The sequence below is a fragment of the Ranitomeya variabilis genome, chromosome 2 (genome assembly GCF_051348905.1).
Source record: "Ranitomeya variabilis isolate aRanVar5 chromosome 2, aRanVar5.hap1, whole genome shotgun sequence".
Taxonomy (NCBI): Eukaryota; Metazoa; Chordata; class Amphibia; order Anura; family Dendrobatidae; genus Ranitomeya; species Ranitomeya variabilis.
In genome coordinates, this window is record NC_135233.1 from 568566468 (window position 1) to 568587591 (window position 21124).

At 42.0% G+C, this 21124-nt stretch overlaps 1 long non-coding RNA gene across 8 annotated transcripts in view; it reads right to left on the bottom strand.

Annotated features, from left to right (window-relative positions):
• Nucleotides 1-5140: 5140 nt before the first annotated feature.
• LOC143807060 (uncharacterized) overlaps nt 5141-21124 on the bottom strand; it is a 96435-nt gene continuing 80451 nt past the window's right edge. For 3 of the 8 annotated variants that reach the window (XR_013221631.1, XR_013221630.1, XR_013221632.1), the window contains 3 exons: nt 20867-20951; nt 11274-18808; nt 5141-6507 (listed from right to left, as the gene is read on the bottom strand). This is a non-coding gene — a long non-coding RNA (uncharacterized LOC143807060). The remainder of the gene's footprint in view (nt 6508-11273; nt 18809-20866; nt 20952-21124) is intronic. The other 5 variants (XR_013221635.1, XR_013221637.1, XR_013221633.1 and 2 more) reach the window with 5 other exon arrangements.

Below are 21124 nucleotides of genomic sequence, written 5' to 3' on the forward strand. Positions count from 1 at the left end.
TTTAAAGTGCTCACTATGTCTCTAGATGAGTTCCTTGGGGGGTCTAGTTTCCAAAATGGGGTCACTTGTGGAGGAGCTCCAATGTTTAGGCACACAGGGGCTTTCCAAACGCGACATGGTGTCCGCTAACGATGGAGATAATTTTTCATTCAAAAAGTCAAATGGCGCTCCTTCCCTTCCGAGCCTTACCATGTGCCCAAACAGTGGTTTACCCCCACATGTGAGGTATTGGTGTACTCAGGAGAAATTGCCCAACAAAATTTAGGATCCATTTTATCCTGTTGCCCATGTGAAAATGAAAAAATTGAGGCAAAAATAATTTTTTTGTGAAAAAAAAGTACTTTTTCATTTTTACGGATCAATTTGTGAAGCACCTGTGGGTTTAAAGTGCTCACTATGCTTCTAGATAAGTTCCTTGGGGGGTCTAGTTTCCAAAATGGGGTCACTTGTGGGGGAGCTCCAATGTTTAGGCACACGGGGGCTCTCCAAACGTGACATGGTGTCCGCTAAAGATTGGAGCCAATTTTTCATTCAAAAAGTCAAATGGCGCTCCTTCCCTTCCGAGCCCTGCCGTGCGCCCAAACAGTGGTTTACCCCCACATATGAGGTATCAGCGTACTCAGGACAAATTGGACAACAACGTCCGTGGTCCAGTTTCTCCTTTTACTGCTGGGAAAATAAAAAAATTGTTGCTAAAAGATCATTTTTGTGACTAAAAAGTTAAATGTTCATTTTTTACTTCCATGTTGCTTCTGCTGCTGTGAAACACCTGAAGGGTTAATAAACTTCTTGAATGTGGTTTTGAGCACCTTGAGGGGTGCAGTTTTTAGAATGGTGTCACTTTTGGGTATTTTCAGCCATATAGAACCCTCAAAATGACTTCAAATGTGAGGTGGTCCCTAAAAAAAATGGTTTTGTAAATTTTGTTGTAAAAATGAGAAATCACTGGTCAAATTTTAACCCTTATAACTTCCTAGCAAAAAAAAAAATTGTTTCCAAAATTGTGCTGATGTAAAGTAGACATGTGGGAAACGTTATTTATTAACTATTTTGTGTCACATAACTCTCTGGTTTAACAGAATAAAAATTCAAAATGTGAAAATTGCGAAATTTTCAAAATTTTTGCCAAATTTCCGTTTTTTTCACAAATAAACTCAGAAATTATCGACCTAAATTTACCACTAACATGAAGCCCAATATGTCACGAAAAAACAATCTCAGAATCGCTAGGATCCGTTGAAGCGTTCCTGAGTTATTACCTCATAAAGGGACACTGGTCAGAATTGCAAAAAACGGCAAGGTCATTAAGGCCAAAATAGGCTGGGTCATGAAGGGGTTAAACACCGCTTCAGTGATTGGTCGTGCCCGGCCGATCAGAAACATTCCGCATTCCGGCTGAGAATTGGCGCGGGATTTGAACCATGCTTCGCTGATTGGTCGCGCCTGGCCGCGACCAATCAGCGATATTGGCGCAGGATTTATACTACATACATATTCTAGAATACCCGATGCGTTAGGATCGGGCCACCATCTAGTAAAGTATAAGAAGCTTAAAAACCTAAATATTATGTTAATTTTAACAATGTATGGTTATTATGTACTGTATATATATATAGCATATTACAATAAATATATTATTTATGAATTCCTCGTTCTAAATGTACGGTGCTCCCAGTGAAACCTGGTGGTGGCAGTGTCCTTATATGAGGCTGCATGAGTTCTGCTGGTATCGAGGAACTACATTTCATTGATGGTCTAATGAAGTTACAAATACTCCCATCATTACGTGTCCTTGGTAGACGTGCACTTTTCTAACATGACAATGATCAGAAAACACACACCTGTTGAAGAATGATGGGGTGAAAGGGATTCAGTGGCCAAGTATGTCTCCTGATCTGAACCCAAACGAACACCTATGGGGAATTCTGAAGAGCCAAGTTGAACATCACTGTCCATCCAGCATCCATTATTAAGGGAAGACTGTACTGAAGTTGGGTTTTTCGTTGTCTATCTTAACTTCTTTATGAGACTTTTTACCTCTGTGCTGGGAGATAAGATTGTGTTAGCAAAGACAGCGTGCAGCATGTAAACGCAGTTGAGATCTGTGCTGCTATTCAAGCTAGATATAGTGATGTATGAAGCATTGTAAGATGGATTCCTGAGTAGAGTTGAGCTACTTTTACTTTTTTCGGATCGAGTCAGGTTTCGCGAAACTCGACTTTGTCAAAAGTCGGGTCAGGTGAAATCGGCCGATTATTGCGTAAAGTCGGGGGTCAACTGAAACACGAAACCCAATGCAACTCAATGGGGAAACAAAGTCGGCAGTGAGTGGAGGACAGGAAAACACCTACAGTGCCCATTTTAATGCCAAAAACATCAATTCTTATTACTGAAGCTTGTCAATTCTAATTTACTTTACAATAATAGTTAGGCATTGAAAACTGGGGGTCATTTGGCTAAAGTTGTGGGGGGGTAGGGCTGGCTCAAGATTTTCGTGGGCCCAGGAAACACGGAATACATCACGGCGGTGGAGCAGGGAGAGGTATTTCAGCTTTGCAAGTGCTGTGATCCTGAGCAAGCAGGGGGGGCCCACTCGTTGGCATTGGCACTGGCACAGGGCCCCTCATAGTACGGCGGTGTGTTTGACGGCGGGTGGTGCCTCCCACCGGCAGAGACACTTTTGCATACTATGAGGGGTCCTGTGCCAGTGACGTCGCCAACGAGTATGCCCCCCACCTGATGCATGAACCTGCACTTTCATCTGCACCTTCCTCTTTGTCCCCGTGTAAGGTGGTATAGTATGCGGGAAGGGGAAGCTGACTTTCAGCAGGGTCAGATTCTGGCTGTGTAGAGTGCAAGGGGAATGTAGTGGTCTGGGTCAATGTACCAGCAGACTCATCTAGCAGTGGCTGGGCAATGGGCAGGATGAGGAGGAAACACAGATATAGGCCCAAATAATAAAGTAGGCTAAATGCAGTTCAAAATTGGTAACAGGACTAAACAGGTGGCATTGCTTTGTTCAGTGGAAGACAACTGTAATGAGGGGCAGACACAGTAGGCCCAAATAATTAAGTAGGCTAAATGCAGTTCAAAATTGGTAACAGGACTAAACAGGCGGCATTGCTTTGTTCAGTGGAGGACAACTGTAATGAGGGGCAGACACAGTTAGTAGGCCCAAATAATTAAGTAGGCTAAATGCAGTTCAAAGTTGGTAACAGGACTAAACAGGTGGCATGGCTTTGTTCAGCGGAGGACAACTGTAAGGAGTGGCAGACACAGTTAGTAGGCCCAAATAATAAAGTGGGCTAAATGCAGTTAAAAATTGGTAACCGGACTAAACTGGCAGCATTGCTTTCTTCAGCGGAGGACAATTGTAAGGAGTGGCAGACACAGTTAGTAGGCCCAAATAATAAAGTAGTATAGAAAATGTTCAGCACAGCCTAGGAGGGGAGGTGCACAGTCATAGGTTCCCAAACCTTGATATATAGAATATAGATAACTGGCACACTCCAATAAATTGTGATGCAAAAAGAGGGGGGTTTATTTACATACAGTAGTCACAAGTAGTCACAAATGTTTCGGTCTGTACTGGACCTTCATCAGGGTGCTAAGTATAGTGGTACGCTTGGTAGGACCCTGGTGGTACTTACTTATATTGCATCCATATAGAGGGAACTTAACTTGGAAATATATGCCAGTACTGGGCAATAGAGCAATCGACTTGCGGGAGGGAAGGAAGTCTGGACGTTACGCGGTGTCCACCGTTACTTCCTACTATGGAATACCTTTTCAGGCATTGCACGGTGTGCTACTTACACCGGATGGCCACGCTGTCTTAAAACTGTTTTTGTTTTTGACAAACGTTTTTGGCCTGATATGGGCCTGCCAGAAGACAGCTTTTGCGATGTAGATGGCTGCTGTGGTTCATCCTCCTTCGCTTCTGAGCTACTGACAGCAGCACCCTCTTCCCCCAATGGCTGCCAATCTGGGTCAACAACTGGGTCATCTATCACCTCCTCTTCAATGTCATGTGCATCTTCCTCTGTGTCACCGTGTAAGGTGCTATAGCGTTCAGGACGGGGCACCATAGTCTCATCAGGGTAAGATTCTATCTGAGTACACTGCGAGGGCAATGTAGTGATCTGAGTCAATGGAACAGCATAATAATCTAGCTGTGGCTGTGCATCAGTGCACTCCATGTCCGATTCATCTTGTAATGGGCAGTTAACAATTTCCCTTTCTAACCCAGGCACGGTATGTGTAAAGAGCTCCATGGAGTAACCTGTGGTGTCGCCTGATCCATCCTTCACTTTTGGTTTGGGTGAAGTACACAAGGAAAAGTCTTGTTCCTGACCGGGAGCATCCACTGATGACTCGCTGCTTTTATATTTTGAACTTTCTGAAGAGGAGGTGAAAGGCTGAGTCAGCAAGGAAAGCCAAAACTTTTTCCTGCTGCTCCATCTTTAAAAGCGGTTTTCCTACTCCAAGATAAGGGAGCCTTCGAGGCCTTGTGTAGCCAGACGATGACGATGGCTCAACACCTCCAGCCTTAGGTGCTATTTTGCTTTTCACACTACCACCAGATGCTCCACCACCACCATCAGTACCAGCTGGCAACGACCGCCCACGGCCTCTTCCACCAGACTTCCTCATTTTTGGGAAAATCTAACCAAAATAACAACCATTATATGGTACTGTAAAACAAGTTAGAAGGTGTATATAAACTTGTTGAGAATTTAAATCTCCCTTTTTTTTGGGGGGAGACTGCACCAAAACTCAGGCCCAGTGTATAACACAACACAATGTAAGTGGCAGAACTTGGCTGGCTGATATATGACAAACTAACAGAACTGACGTATATCCACTTTGTGACAATTTGAATCTCCCTTTTTTGGGGGGGAGACTGCACCAAAACTCAGGCCCAGTGTATAACACAACACAATGTAAGTGGCAGAACGTGGCTGGCTGATATACGACAAACTAACAGAACTGACATATATCCACTTTGTGACAATTTGAATCTCCCTTTTTTTGGGGGGAGACTGCACCAAAACTCAGGCCCAGTGTATAACACAACACAATGTAATCAATACCTTCGGTCTGACATAGCCGACAGCCGAAAAAATGAAGAGATCCAGAATATAGTTAAAATAAGGCTTTATTTATGGAAAACGTATCCAGTGCCATAGTGCACAAGCACCTAAACAAGAAGTGGGAAGCCACAACATATAACAAGCTAAGAGCATATAATGCAGTGTAGTAGAGAGCAATGCCACACATAAGTCCTGTATATTACACTTTGGTTGCCTAAGCATACATACAGTGAAACCATAACATATATGTACCACATAAAAAGACAATTGCCATATCTACCTGCGGCTGACTCAGCGTCCCACCTCACCCCAACGCGCGTTTCGCACCAAGCTTCTTCCGGGGGCGTGTCTGGGGCATGTAAGTGCAGAGTTTTTATCGCGCATAAGCACCAATAGGCTGTGATATCGGGACCATGTGATCGCACATGTTGCCAAGTAACACCAAGCTATTAACGGTGCATGCGTCCTTCTTCCCCGAATCCTAGATTAAAGATCACTTCCGGACCTGCGCTCAGTGGAACGCCTGCTGGAACGCAGGCGGTCCAGTATAGAGCGCATCCTAAGGTGAATAGGACGGGGGAAAGGCGCATGCACACAGCCTGGAGAAGCGCTGACTACACCAAGGAAATCAAATATAAATAAATACAGACATGGAAAAGAAAAACTTCGCGCAAAGGGAACCGCTATATAAATAGTGCCAACTTATTGTGAAAGTGAAAATAAATTGGCTAAAACTTAATGTAATTATACAAAACGTGCTGCATATCAGTTGAAATGTGAATATAACCACAGTGAATGAATAAAGTGCTTCAATATATATCTCGATTATATTCAATATTATATATAATTCACCAATGATAATGTGTCACCAGTGTATAAAATTAAATTATTAAAGGTGTCAGTGAAAAGATATATAAAGTGACTAGTGCGACATAAAATTTTATTTTTTAATAATAAAGTGCTTCCAATATAGTGCATATTTATTATTTAAAATCCGCAATAAATCCCCATATATCCTCTACTCTTAAATAGCAACATTAATATAGCTTATATACAATACCAACTACCCACATATCCCTCAGCACCATCACTCTTATCCAACCCATCCATTAAACCACAAGATTTCTGGATACTATAATTTGGAGAGGTTATAACATAATATGCGGGAAAAACCCTCTATATAAAGCACAATAAAAAAGATTCCCCCAAAAAATCGGGGAAAAGAATTGTAGATGGAAGCGTCCGTGATATATCATTTAGTAGTCTTTAATTCTTGGGGGAAGCTGATGTCCAGTTCCATATCTTCTGCTGTTTCAAATCCCCGGATGTCTAACCGATAAGAAAGAGCAGATTCCCTATGTAGCGCACCATAACAGGAAAGTACAAGAAGGCAACAATCATAGATCACATGCTCCTATGAATCAATAAAAAAGACGTTAAAATATTAAAAACACAACATTTAATAATTAAAACCAACATAACGCAGACAAAAACCTATACCCTATCCCATAAAAGGATGCCTCATAGAATATAAAAGAGATAATTATACCCCAGCTTAAAGTCCAATCAGATTATTATACGAACAAAGCAAATCCTAGACTCTCATTAAGGCCCTGTGGGGCCATTATTCCTAGTCTATAAATCCATTTGCTTTCCAACTGGGCCAGGGTCCTACTTAAATCACCACCACGTATATTAACATTAACCCCTTTACCCCCAAGGGTGGTTTGCACGTTATGGACCGGGCCAATTTTTACAATTCTGACCACTGTCCCTTTATGAGGTTATAACTCTGGAACGCTTCAACGGATCCCAGTGATTCTGACATTATTTTCTCGTGACATATTGTACTTCATGATAGTGGTAAAATTTATTTGATACTACCTGCGTTTATTTGTGGAAAAAACGGAAATTTGGCAAAAATTTTGAAAATTTCGCAATTTTCCAACTTTGAGTTTTTATGCAATTAAATCACAGAGATATGTCACACAAAATACTTAATAAGTAACATTTCCCACATGTCTACTTTGCATCAGCACAATTTTGGAACCAAAATTTTTTTTCGTTAGGGAGTTATAAGGGTTAAAAGTTGACCAGCAATTTCTCATTTTTACAACACCATTTTTTTTTAGGGACCACATCTAATTTGAAGTCATTTTGAGTGGTCTATATGATAGAAAATACCCAAGTGTGACTCCATTCTAAAAACTGCTCCCCTCAAGGTGCTCAAAACCACATTCAAGAAGTTTATTAACCCTTCAGGTGTTTCACAGGAATTTTTGGAATGTTTAAATAAAAATTAACATTTACATTTTTTTCACTAAAAATTTACTTCAGCTCCAATTTGTTTTATTTTACTAAGGGTAACTGGAGAAAATGGACCCTAAACGTTGTTGTACAATTTGTCCTGAGTACGCCGATACCCCATATGTGGGGGTAAACCACTGTTTGGGCGCATGGCAGAGCTCGGAAGGGAAGGAGCGCTGTTTGACTTTTCAATGCAAAATTGACAGGAATTGAGATGGGACGCCATGTTGCGTTTGGAGAGCCACTGATGTGCCTAAACATTGAAACCCCCCACAAGTGACACCATTTTGGAAAGTAGACCCCCTAAGGAACTTATCTAGAGGTGTGGTGAGCATTTTGACCCACCAAGTGCTTCACAGAAGTTTATAATGCAGAACCGTAAAAATAAAAAAACTTTTTTTTTCACAAAAATTATCTTTTCGCCCCCAATTTTTTATTTTCCCAAAGGTAAGAGAAGAAATTGGACCACAAAAGTTGTTGTACAATTTGTCCTGAGTACGCTGATACCCCAAATGTGGGGGTAAATCACTGTTTGGGCGCATGGGAGAGCTCGGAAGGGAAGGAGCGCCGTTTGACTTTTCAATGCAAAATTGACAGGAATTGAGATGGGACGCCATGTTGCGTTTGGAGAGCCACTGATGTGCCTAAACATTGAAACCCCCCACAAGTGACACCATTTTGGAAAGCAGACCCCCTAGGGAACTTATCTAGATGTGTGGTGAGCACTTTGACCCACCTAGGGCTTCACAGAAGTTTATAATGCAGAGCCGTAAAAATAAAACAAAAATTTTTTCCCACAAAAATTATTTTTTAGCCCCCAGTTTTGTATTTTTCCGAGGGTAACAGGATAAATTGGAACTGCAAATTTGTTGTCCAATTTTTCCTGAGTGCGCTGATACCCCATATGTGGGGGGAACCACCGTTTGTGCGCATGGGAGGGCTCGGAAGGGAAGGAGCGCCATTTGGAATGCAGACTTAGATGGAATGGTCTGCAGGCGTCACATTGCGTTTGCAGAGCCCCTAATGTACCTAAACAGTAGAAACCCCCCACAAGTGACACCATTTTGGAAAGTAGACCCCCTAAGGAACTCATCTAGATGTGTTGTGAGAGTTTTGAACCCCCAAGTGTTTCACTACAGTTTATAACGCAGAGCCGTGCAAATAATTTTTTTTTTTTTCCACAAAAATTATTTTTTAGCCCCCAGTTTTGTATTTTCCCAAAGGTAACAGGAGAACTTGGACCCCAAAAGTTGTTGTCCAATTTGTCCTGAGTACGCTGATACCCGATATGTTGGGGTAAACCCCTGTGTGGGCACACGGGAGAGCTCGAAAGGGAAGGAGCACTGTTTTACTTTTTCAACACAGAATTGGCTGGAATTGAGATCGGACGCCATGGCGTGTTTGGAGAGCCCCTGATGTGCCTAAACAGTGGAAACCCCCCAATTATAACTGAAACCTTAATGCAAACACACCCCTAACCCTAATCCCAACGGTAACCCTAACCACACCTCTAGCCCAGACACACCCCTAACTCTAATCCCAACCCTATTCCCAACCGTAAATGTAATCCAAACCCTAACCCTAACTTAAGCCCCAACCCTAACTTTAGCCCCAACCCTAACTGTAGCCTTAACCCTAGCCCCAACCCTAACCCTAGCCCTAACCCTAGCCCTAACCCTAACCCTAGCCCTAACCCTAGCCCTAACCCTAGCCCTAACCCTAGCCCTAACCCTAATCCTAACCCCAACCCTAACCCTAGCCCTAACCCTAGCCCTAACCCTAACCCTAACACTAGCCCTAACCCTAATCCTAACCCTAGCCCTAACCCTAACCCTAGCCCTAATGGTAAAATGGAAATAAATACGTTTTTTTAATTTTTTAATTTTTCCCTAACTAAGGGGGTGATGAAGGGGGGTTTGATTTACTTTTATAGCGGGTTTTTTAGCGGATTTTTATGATTGGCAGCCGTCACACACTGAAAGACGCTTTTTATTGCAAAAAATATTTTTTGCATTACTACATTTTGAGAGCTATAATTTTTCCATATTTTGGTCCACAGAGTCATGTGAGGTCTTGTTTTTTGCGGGACGAGTTGATGTTTTTATTGGTAACATTTTCGGGCATGTGACATTTTTTGATCGCTTTTTATTCCGATTTTTGTGAGGCAGAATGACCAAAAACCAGCTATTCATGAATTTCTTTTGGGGGAGGCGTTTATACCGTTCCGCGTTTGGTAAAATTGATAAAGCAGTTTTATTATTCGGGTCAGTACGATTACAGCGATACCTCATTTATATCATTTTTTTATGTTTTGGCGCTTTTATACGATAAAAACTATTTTATAGAAAAAATAATTATTTTGGCATCGCTTTATTCTGAGGACTATAACTTTTTTATTTTTTGCTGATGATGCTGCATGGCGGCTCTTTTTTTGCGGGACAAATTGACGCTTTCAGCGGTACCATGGTTATTTATATCTGTCTTTTTGATCTCGTTTTATTCCACTTTTTATCCGGCGGTATGATAATAAAGCGTTGTTTTTTGCCTCGTTTTTTTTTTTCCTTACGGTGTTTACTGAAGGGGTTAACTAGTGGGACAGTTTTATAGGTTGGGTCGTTACGGACGTGGCGATACTAAATATGTGTACTTTTATTGTTTGTTTTTTTATTTAGATAAAGAAATGTATTTATGGGAATAATATATTTTTTTTTTCTTTATTTAGGAATTTTTTTTTTATTTTTTTTTTTACACATGTGGACATTTTTTTTTAAACTTTTTTACTTTGTCCCAGGGGGGGACATCACAGATCGGTGATCTGACAGTTTGCACAGCACTCTGTCAGATCACCGATCTGACTTAGAGCACTGCAGGCTTACCAGCGCCTGCTCTGAGCAGGCACTCGGTAAGCCACCTCCCTCCCTGCAGGACCCGGATGCCGCGGCCATCTTGGATCCGGGACCTGCAGCGAGGAAGGAGGTAGGAGACCCTCGGAGCAACGCGATCACATCGCGTTGCTCCGGGGGTCTCAGGGAAGCCCGCAGGGAGCCCCCTCCCTGCGCGATGCTTCCCTATACCGCCGGCACACCGCGATCATGTTTGATCGCGGTGTGCCAGGGGTTAATGTGCCGGGGGCGGTCCGTGACCACTCCTGGCACATATCGCCGGATGTCAGCTGCGATAGGCAGCTGACACCCGGCCGCGATCGGCCGCGCTCCCCCCGTGAGCGCGGCCGATCGCGCTGGACGTACTATTCCGTCCTTGGGAAGTAGGGCCCACCCCACATGGACGGAATAGTACGTCCAATGACAGAAAGGGGTTAATCTGGTCGATGCCCTTAATTTTCAGGCCTCTAGCTTGTCTGTCATGATACCTCTTAAAATGCCTGGGCAAAGTCTTCAGTGTTGTTTCATCCTCCACCGTTTTTGCTTTACTAATGTCCCTAACATGCTCCCTTGTTATCACTTTGAGCTCCCTGGTGGTTAGTCCAATGTATATCTTACCACAGGGACACTGGGCATGATAGATAACTCTCCGGGAATTACAATTAAGGTGCTTCCTAATCTCGTATACTTTTGAGCCATCAAAATTGCAAAAATCAGTAGCCCTAGTCAGGTTAAGGCATCCCTTACATAGTCCACATGGGAAGAAACCTTTACGTTCCCCCCAAAAAAATCTCGAAGGTCCAGAGTTCGGGGCTTCATAATGGCTTTTGACCAGAGCATCCTTTAGATTTGGTGATCGTCTGGCCACAAAGGATGGAGCAGGGGGCAAAACACGTTTCAAGGTGGCATCCACCATTAACACCTCTCAATGTTTCCTAATAATATCCGTTAGGCCCGACCATTGGCAATTATAAGTTGAGATGAATCTCACCTGTTTTTCTTCTTCACTCTTAGTTTTTCCTGTTTATATAAGAGTTCATCCCGGGTAGACCTCTTGGCTCTCATGTGTCCTCTTTTTATACATCGAGAGCTGTACCCTCTTGCCATAAACCTTCGGGTTAAGTCTGTAGCTTGATGTTCAAATTATTTGTCCTCTGAACATATCCTCCTGAGGCGCAAAAATTGCCCTATGGGAATTCCCCTGATAGTTGATTTAAGGTGAGACGAGTCCGATTGTAGCAGTGCATTCGTAGCCGTGGGCTTCCTGAACACATCGGTACTTATCCGTCCTTCTTGTGTCACCGTGATCTTTAGGTCCAAAAAATCCAGGCTTCTGCCGGTATGAAATGTAAGTTTAACATTGATGTTATTGTTATTCAGGGTATTCATAAAGCGGTTAAGACTCCAACGAGCCCTCCCAAAAGAACAAAATATCATCTATATACCTCATCCAGTTGTGGACTAAGTCCACATCCTGGATGAGGTCCTCCTGAAATATGCTTCTTTCCCACGCCCCCCAAAATAAATTTGCATAGGCCGGGGTGCAGGAAGCCCCCATTGCCGTACCCTGTACGAAAAGAAAAATATTATTATTAAACGTAAATACATTATGATTCAAAATTAATTCTAATAAAATCAGAATCAGGTCGGCAATGGGGGGATGGATATTGCTCGATTGCAGAAACCACCTAGTGGCCCGTAGTCCATCCGTATGGCGGATAGCCGTATACAACGCCTGTACGTCTGCTGTAACCATAATGACATTCTCTTCTACCTGTAGTTGGTCAATACGTTGAAGGACTGCCGTTGTGTCCTTGATGTACGAAGGCAATGTAGAGACTATTGGTTTTAGAAAATAATCAACTATACCAGAGATAATCTCGCATAATCTCCCAATACCTGCAATGATTGGTGGTCCGGGTGGATCCATGGGGTTCTTATGCAATTTGGGAATGATGTAAAAGGTTGGTAGTCTCGGCTGTAAATTTTTTATGGTATCCAGCAATTTCTTAGAAATAATCCCTTCAATGAACTTTGTCTAAAATGTTCACAAGCTTCTCCTGGAAGGAAAGTAGGGTGTTAGATGGTGTTTCGCACGTCAGTGGCTCCGGTACGTGTGGTGACAGTTTCCTCACATACCGGAGACAGTGACTCACGTAGACACATTAAAATAAATGTGTCTCTGCACATGTCAGCATGTTTTCACGGACTGTGTGTCCGTTTGCAAAACATGGAGACATGTCAGTGTTCGTAGGAGCGCACGGATCACACGGACCTATTAAAGTCAATGGGTCCGTGTAAACACGCACCGCACACGGATGCTGTCCGTGTGCCATCCGTGTGCTGTCCGTGTGCGTTTTTCCCTGTCATAGGGTTAAAATTGAAAAAATTGTTTGCAATACACGGACACGGATACACGGACAGCACACGGATCCCACACGGATGGCCTACGTGAGCACACGGACACACGGACACGGATAACTCCGGTACCGTTTTCTCCGGTACCGGAATTATCTGGACGTGTGAGACTGGCCTGACAGGGTTTTCATGTGGTTGTCTCTTAATTTGTGCCAGAGCTGTATATAAATTTGTGCTCACTCTGGTAAAATAAAAGTAAAACCTTTGTTGCTATAAGGGAAAGGTCTCTCTTTAAAAAGACCACTCCAAATACTGTCTTCTATTGTTCTAGCGCTGCTCCGCTCATCTCCTGCCTCATGTGTCTGCTGTCATAACCAGCTAGATCACACAAATAAAAATGTGAAAGTCAATGAGACTCATAAGATGGCAAAAACTTTCATTGCCAACTAATTGCTAAGGAATTAGTGGTTTTCTGTGTGAGCCAGCAAGTCGATTCTGTAGTCACATGAGGCAGGAGAGTACCAGAATAGTGCTGGAAACAGTACTTACCCATCACTAACCCATTGTTTTTATAGCAGATGATATACCAGACACAGGGCGGGACTGGCCATCTGGCAACTCTGGCAAATGCCAGAAGGGCCTGTCTGTTCATGGGCTGCCTTGTCTGCTACGTTGTTGACAGAATTGGTGTTCTCAAGATACCCATACTGTTAAGAGTTGTGACGTAGCACAAAGTCACTGACTCTGTCACTTACCCCAGTATGCCACGGGTATCATTAGAAATATTGGTCTTGTAGTAAATCTTCCTTTCCTCCATCCAGGCTAATATTAGTAATATATCCCATCTGGTTCTTGGGGACAGGGACAACATGGGCCTGTGTGACTTCAAATGCCAGGGGTGAATTTCAGCCCCAGTCCATACCTGACCAGACAAAAAAATAATACCCCAATAGACTTATTGTTGTCTGGTCCTTTTGCTTCTTCTCATTCATGCACTGCTCCTGATCTTGGGCCAGTGTCATGATGCTGTATGGGTTGCCACATACAATATGCTAACGCTGGCGAGCATCAGGGCTTTGTTTGCCAGACTATATCTCTTTGAGGTAATGAATTTTGTAAAAGTTGATTTGGCAGTAGCTATTTTGCTGTCTTTCTAATTTGACAATAAATGTATTGTTCATATTTTCCACCAATATCCAGGGTCATATCTGGGGTTGGGGAGGGGAAGATGGGGCAATTTCCTGGGGCATAGTTGTCAGGGGGCACCATCAGGACGCCTTATGTGGTGGTCTGAGGTGTCGCCTTGATGGCTGCATTTCACTGCCCCCTATAGTGGGAGTCGGCAGTTCTCTGAGCCAGCTATCAAGCTGACAGCCAGCTCAGAAAAGGTGCAGCTCTGGGGAGCATGGGGGATCTGTGAAGAGACAGTATGTCAGTATGGTGGACAAGGGGGACCTGTGAAGAGACAGCATGGCAGTTTGGGAGGCGAAGAGAGAAGTGCGCAGAAAAAGTGTGTCAGAATGGGGAGAGAGGGGGACCTGTGATGAGACATTAAGTCAATATGGGAAGTGAGGAGGACCTGTAAGAAGACAGTATGTGGGAGCGAGGAGAACCTGAGAGGAGACAGTACAGCAGGATGGGCAGTGAGTGGGACCTGTTAAGAGACGGTATGGCAGTTTGGGGAGCAAAAGGGACCTGTGAGGAGACAGTATGGGGATGGGAGAGAATGGGTGCGGAAACTCTATAGGGATGTATGAGAAGAAAGTATGCAGTACAAGGGGGTAAATATGTGAGGCGATATTATGAGGAGGGAGGGGGAATGCTTGAGGGGAATAGTGTGAGGGGACATTATGTGTGAGAAAAATGTGAAAGGGAACAGAATGGAGACTGGGTAGTGTGGGGGCAGTATAGAGAGTGGGTAGTATGAGAGTACAATGTGAGGGCACAACAAGGAGACAATATGCCAAAGATTAGGGCATATGATGAGAGGTAACAGTATAGAGATGCAGTTTAAGAGAACAATGTGAAGAGAAGGCCCAGTATTGAAAGGAGAGGGCAATTTGGAGGGCATATACCATAATAAGGACAATGTAGCATCATATTTTGTGCAGGTAACACAGCAAGAGGCAATTATTTATTCAGGGCCATAGTGTAGTGCATATATTTTCATTCAGAAGCATTACAATCACTTCTATTATTAACCCCTTTCCGACATATGGCGTAATAGTACACCGATGTCGGGCACCCTCCCTTTGATGTGGGCTCCGGCGGTGAACACACATCTTTCCTGTCACATGTCAGCTGTTTTGAACAGCTGACACGTGCCCAGAACACCCGGGAGTGGAATCGCGATCCACCCGAGGCTATTAACCTGTTACATGCTGCTGTCAAACGCTGACAGTGGCATTTAACAGCAATTGTGCTGGAAATCCGCTCATCGGTGACCGCAGTCACGTTATCACGGGTCCCGATGGGTTGTCATAACAACCAGCAGTCTCCTGGAGACCTCAATGTTTGTCACTGCCGGCTTGCTGTGAGCGCCACCGCCTGGTGGTCAGCGCTAATAGCAAGTGAGTAATTTTGCTACATACAGGTGATCTGATCATTGCCTGTATGTAGCAGAGCCGATTGGGTTATTGCAGCTTCTGGTCTCCAATGGAGACTATTGAAGCATGCCAAAAGTAAAAAAAAAGTTTTTAAAATGATAAAAAAATGAAAAAATATAAAAGTTCAAATCACCCCCCTTTAGCCCTATTCAAAATAAAACAATAGAAAAAATCAAACATACACATATTTGGTATCGCCAGGTTCAGAATCACACGATCTATCAATGAAAAAGAGGATTAAACTGAACACTAAATGGCGAAGTGAGAAAAAAAGTCAAAACACCAGACCAGAATTACGTTTTTTGTTCGCCATGACATTGCATTAAAATGCAATAACAGGCGTCAAAAGATCATATCTGCTTCAAAATGGTATAATTAAAAACATCAGCTCGGTGTGCAAAAAATAAGCCCTCACCCAACCCGTGATCACAAAAAATGATAAAAAAGAACCTAGACATGTTTGGTGTCTATGAATTCATAATGACCTGGAGAATCATAATGGCAGGTCAGTTTTAGCATTTAGCATTTAATGGACCTAGTAAAAAAGAAAACAAAAAACAACTGTGGAATTACACTTTTTTTTTAGCAATTTCACCGCACTTGGAATTTTTTCAGTACAAGATATGTAAAACCAATGGTGTTGTTCAAAAGTACAACTCATCCTGCAAAAAACAAGCCCTCACATTGCCATATTGACCAAAAAATAAAAAAGGTATGGCTCTGGTAAGAAGGGGAGCAAAAAATGAAAATGCAAAACCAAAAATACCTCTGGTCATTAAGGGATTAAGGTCACTGGGTCGAAATATGCTGCAGAAAGATCGGAAACATGGAAGTCTGCAGACATGAGCTGAGGATGTGAAAAATCATCATGGAGTCTGAACAAGATGAAGAATAAAATAGAATAACTCCAATAAGACAAGAGGCCACCTATAAGGTACCTGGAAGTAAATATTTATTTGTGATTGAGACGAAACAGCATTTCTTCTTATTTATGCCAGACATTTGGTAGGCCCAGAATAATAAACTATTGTCTGAAGTATTGACTCTTCTTGTAGGTTGAATTGATATTTGTAAATTGATGAATGGTTGTTATTTATTTACCTCTTATATCAGCTCCTACAGTTTATTGTACTATTATCTTTGCAAAACAGAAACGAAAGGTTATTGAACAATGATGTTTGCTGATATGTTGATTACATATTATACAAGGCCATGCAGATTGTTGCTTTGCAAACATTGAAGGATAAATTATAAATAAACAAGGTGGATTAACATCATAACCACTTACCCCTGTGAATGATTGCTTGAAAGACAGTTGTGAACTGTATAAGAAGACTTTGCCTCTGTTCCAAGTCACTCTACAGGATGTCACCTTAGGGGACCACGGCCCCAGCTGGAAGAACACAAATCTTCTCCATTGACCATCACTGTACCCTCAGAGACATCTTGAAGAATCCAGGTTGGAACAATCAGTTCACCTGGTCACATACCTCACTGCTCTAAGCATTCTAAGCTTGTAGTTACCTCCACTCTGTGGGTGCCTGCCAAATGCGGGGTGTTATTGTTGGGGGTAGTCAGCCCTGGAATCGGCTCTAATCCTGGTGAGTCATCAGAAGGATGAGACTGTAATTTGCACCATATTGGGTATTTGCTAGGACTGTTCTATATTTTATTCTTCGTTGGTGACTCAATAAATTATTGCTACACTGTTTTACCCTCCCTCTGCATTGTCTGGGTAGTATTATGCTTACAGTAAAAGGAGAGCGGGTGTACAGTGGGATGATAAATACAATGGAGCAACCATCAGCTCACCGGGTTGAGAAATTCCCCAAATAGGGGTGTAGTGCACGGTGACTTCAGGCTGGTTTCCTGAGTAAATGAACAGTGAAAAAAATGGGAAAATACAGCAACCGCAAAAGTCATAAAACATCACAATTATTAGTAGATTTAAAACATGAAAAGGAAAAATGTAAAAAACATGATAACGGTCTACACGTTGTGAGCTACACTAGCTCTTAATCATGACACATATAAGTGGTCATATGACAACTACTCAAACCACTTGAGTGGGGAAGAGGGGAGGGGGACGCCAAATTGAATTCTTACCCCAGGTGCCGGAAAACCTAGATATACCTCTGCCAATATCTATTAACTCTAAGTGAATTTTTGTGTCCCCAGAAGCGCAAGTCCTGTTAAAACCTAGTGAGCAGTGAATTTGCAAAAAATCTAATTCAGCAGTTCCTTCTTTATCAAAGTTATTGGATGTAAATCAAATATTCTATCCAAATCCTAGAGGATAATTAACATGGGGTGAAAAAACAAACTAATTTTGTCTCTGATCCACCATTGTCTGGTCCTTCGCACGTCCACGTTCGCATAAAACAGTTTTGCTCATCTTTGTTAAAATTGTATTTAACCTAAGCAATCGCTATAGTGTTTTTTGATTATGGCAACTATTGTTTTTTATACTAGGCACTGTACAATAATTTGAATAAGGAAAAACTAATTCTCCCAAAATCTAGTGCAGTCTAGTACATTGTAATATAGACATGTAGCCTAAAGGGGTTGTCTGACCTTAGACTACAAGTCTCTAGTCACTTGTGAATCTTTATGAACTGTGCGCTTTGAGGATCCTCCGATGCCGGCACAGAGAGCGGGTGGTCATGTTTCCACAAGTATGCATTTTAAATTCTTCTGGTGACATTCTGACTAGGCTATATCTAGCCTTGTACAATACACTTGCATTGAGCAAGGCTGAGCCCATCTAGTTGGCACATGACTGTGTGTATGCAAATCACTTACTTACAGTCACACTCCCGCTGCTCCTGACACTGGAGAGTTCTCCAGCACCCAATGAGCGCGATGTTAAGATTCATAAGTCTACAGTCACACAAGAAGACTACAGACTTGCAGCATGAAGTGCAGTAAGCTTTATAGGTGATTTACAGGCTTTTCTCTTCAAGAAAGCTTACAACCTGTAATGACCACATGACCACCTCAACACCATGAGAGCTACTGCAACCCCCGACCTACTGTCTCCTTCCCCACAATCCTGTAGAATGTAAGCCCGCAAGGGCAGGGTCCTCTTCCCTGTGTACCAGTCTGTCATTGTTAGTTTGTTTACTGTAAGGATATCTGTAATTTGTATGTAACCTGTTCTCATGTACAGCACCATGGAATTATTGGTGCTATATAAATAAATAATAATAATAATAATAAATAATAATAATAATGTTGGCCAATAAAGAAAAAAAAGTAAAGTGCTTCCTCCATCAAAGAAACAACAAGAATAAGATCTAGGGTGCATGAGAACATATTTAACAAGAAGATAAATGCAATTTACAAATATAAATTCCTACATATATTTAATTAAATACAATTTTTTAAGATTTGAGTAATATTGGAGAAACTAATGATCAGAAAATAATAATCCAAGGAAATCTTTTTATTAGGGACATGCCTTTATTTCAAAGGTACATTCACGTAGAAAGCTTAATTTCCTAGGTCAAGAAACACAAGAACACATGCATCCAACCTACTTTGTCTTGTCTCCATTCATATCCTTGAAAGAAGAACAGAAAATTTAATCAAAGCAATAACACTTAATATTCTTAAAGACAATAAAAAACTATAAGAAAGTAAGTATTTGGGGGGAAAAATTACCCCTTTCCATCGAAGCTAGTTGTTACATTCCTTACCAGATTACACTTTTTCATATCTGACATGTCATTTTATAATAACTTTGGAATGCTTTTTCTTATCCTTGTGATTTAGGCTGGTTTCACATTTGCATTGGGCGAGCTGCGAAGGGCTGTTTATTTCCTCCGTTAAGCCCCGCCCACTGCCGCACCTCTTCCATTCAGCTCCACCTACGTCGGCATGCATCCTGTGTACCTATCTGTAACATTGGGTACGCAGGCCATGCGAATGTATGCGAATGCCTCCGCATGAGTCGTTTTGACACTGCATCGAACTGCGTCGAATGCAACATGTTGCATTTTGTTGCGGTAGGCGCAGCGTCAAAATGACACATGCGGAGGCATCAACATACATTCGCATGGCCTGCATACCAAATGTTAAAGATAGGTATGCAGGATGCATGCCGATGTAGGTGGAGCTGAATCGAAGAGGTGCGGCAGTGGGCGGGGCTTAATGGAGGAACTACTCAGCCCTATGCAGCTCTACCCAATGCAAATGCAAAAACAGCCTTAGAGAATGTTTTTTTTGTGACACATTGTTCTTTAGATTAGATGCCAATTTACATCAATACTATTTGCATTGATTTAGCAAAACATTTGAGAATTTCCAGTACTTTAGAAAATGAAAAATCTTAAAAGTTTAAAAATGCTAATGACCGTAAAACATTGTCATTCCACAAAAACATGTTAAAAACTAACATTTACCATATCTCTACCTTACATTGAAATCAATTCGAAATGTCTTTTTAGGATGTTAGAATAGTTCAAAATTTATCAGCAATTTTTTATTTTTTTTTCAATGAAATTTACAAAACCAATTCACTTTAGAAGGGGACCTATATGTCAGAAAACACCGAAAACAAGACCGAATGTTAAAGACTGCAGTCCTCACAACATTCAAAATCACAATAAGTACGTTTGTGAAGCCTCAGGTGCTTCTCAAAAATTAATGAACAATTCATTTTTTTAATTAAAAAGGTTACTTCACCCCCACATTTTTATTTTCACAAGGAAAGCAGGAAAAAATTGAACTTTAGGGTATGCCTTAAAAGGTGCAAAACGTCCAGGAAAGAGGTCTGATTTAGTCTAAAGTAACTTAATCAGCATCATTTTAGTTAATGGCCATGTCAGGAATTTTGTCTGAATCACGGGTTTTGGAGTTCTAGAGTACGTGCACACAGAGGTTTTTTTTTAGGTAGTCAAAAATATTTTCTTTTTTAAATTTTTTCATTTGGATGATTTTCTCATGTTTTTTTTTAAATCCATTAAAGTGATTGTGGACTATTTTTACATTGATGGCCTATCCTTAGGATAGATCATCAATGTCTGATTGGCCAGGATCCAACACCTGGCACCCACGCCAATCACCAGTTATCGATGACAGCGGCGGGTGCTGACTGCAATTACTCACTTGCCAAGTTGCTCCATCTACTTGTAGTGGCTGCTTCATCAGTAGGAGGTGGATGTGCAGCACCCTGAAGCAGCCACTATGAGAAGATGGAGCAGCTCGGCAAGTGAGTACTTCCAGTCGGCGGCCACTGCTGACACCGATAACAGCTCATCTGCGGGGGTGCCTGGTGTCAAGCCCCGGCCGATCAGACATTGATAACCTATCCTAACGAAAGGCCATCAATGTAAAAGTAGTGGACAACCTCATTAAGCAATTAATAAAACTCTTATGAAAAAGTCAAAGCTGCTTCCAAAACACTCAGAAAGACGCTTTGACATTTTGTGGCAAGTTGCCGGAAAATGGTTCCATGGAGAAGCTGAAATGTTGTATTTTCTAAACATGGCTGAATAAAAATAAATTTTGTTCAACCTAGAGTACTGCTTCTTCCACTGCTATTTTGGATTGCTGTAATGAGTTTGGAGTCAAATGTCTGCAAGTGTCCCTGCACCCTTTATTATTTGAGATACTGTACCACTGCTTTGGCATTGTTCCTTTTAAAAGTTCCAATTATATCAGGGATAGCCATGGCCATACAGACATCATCTCTGCTCCAGCACCTGCAAAAAAAACGTAAGATTATGCCAGTGAATTGCAGACTATTTCATGCATGACTCTTTCTAGTGGCTCATATAGAGGTGTCTTGAACAGGGGACCACATTCTATGATATCCATGCGACATTACTTGGCCATATGGACTAGGTTTGTCTTCATATAACAACACCTTTCAGGC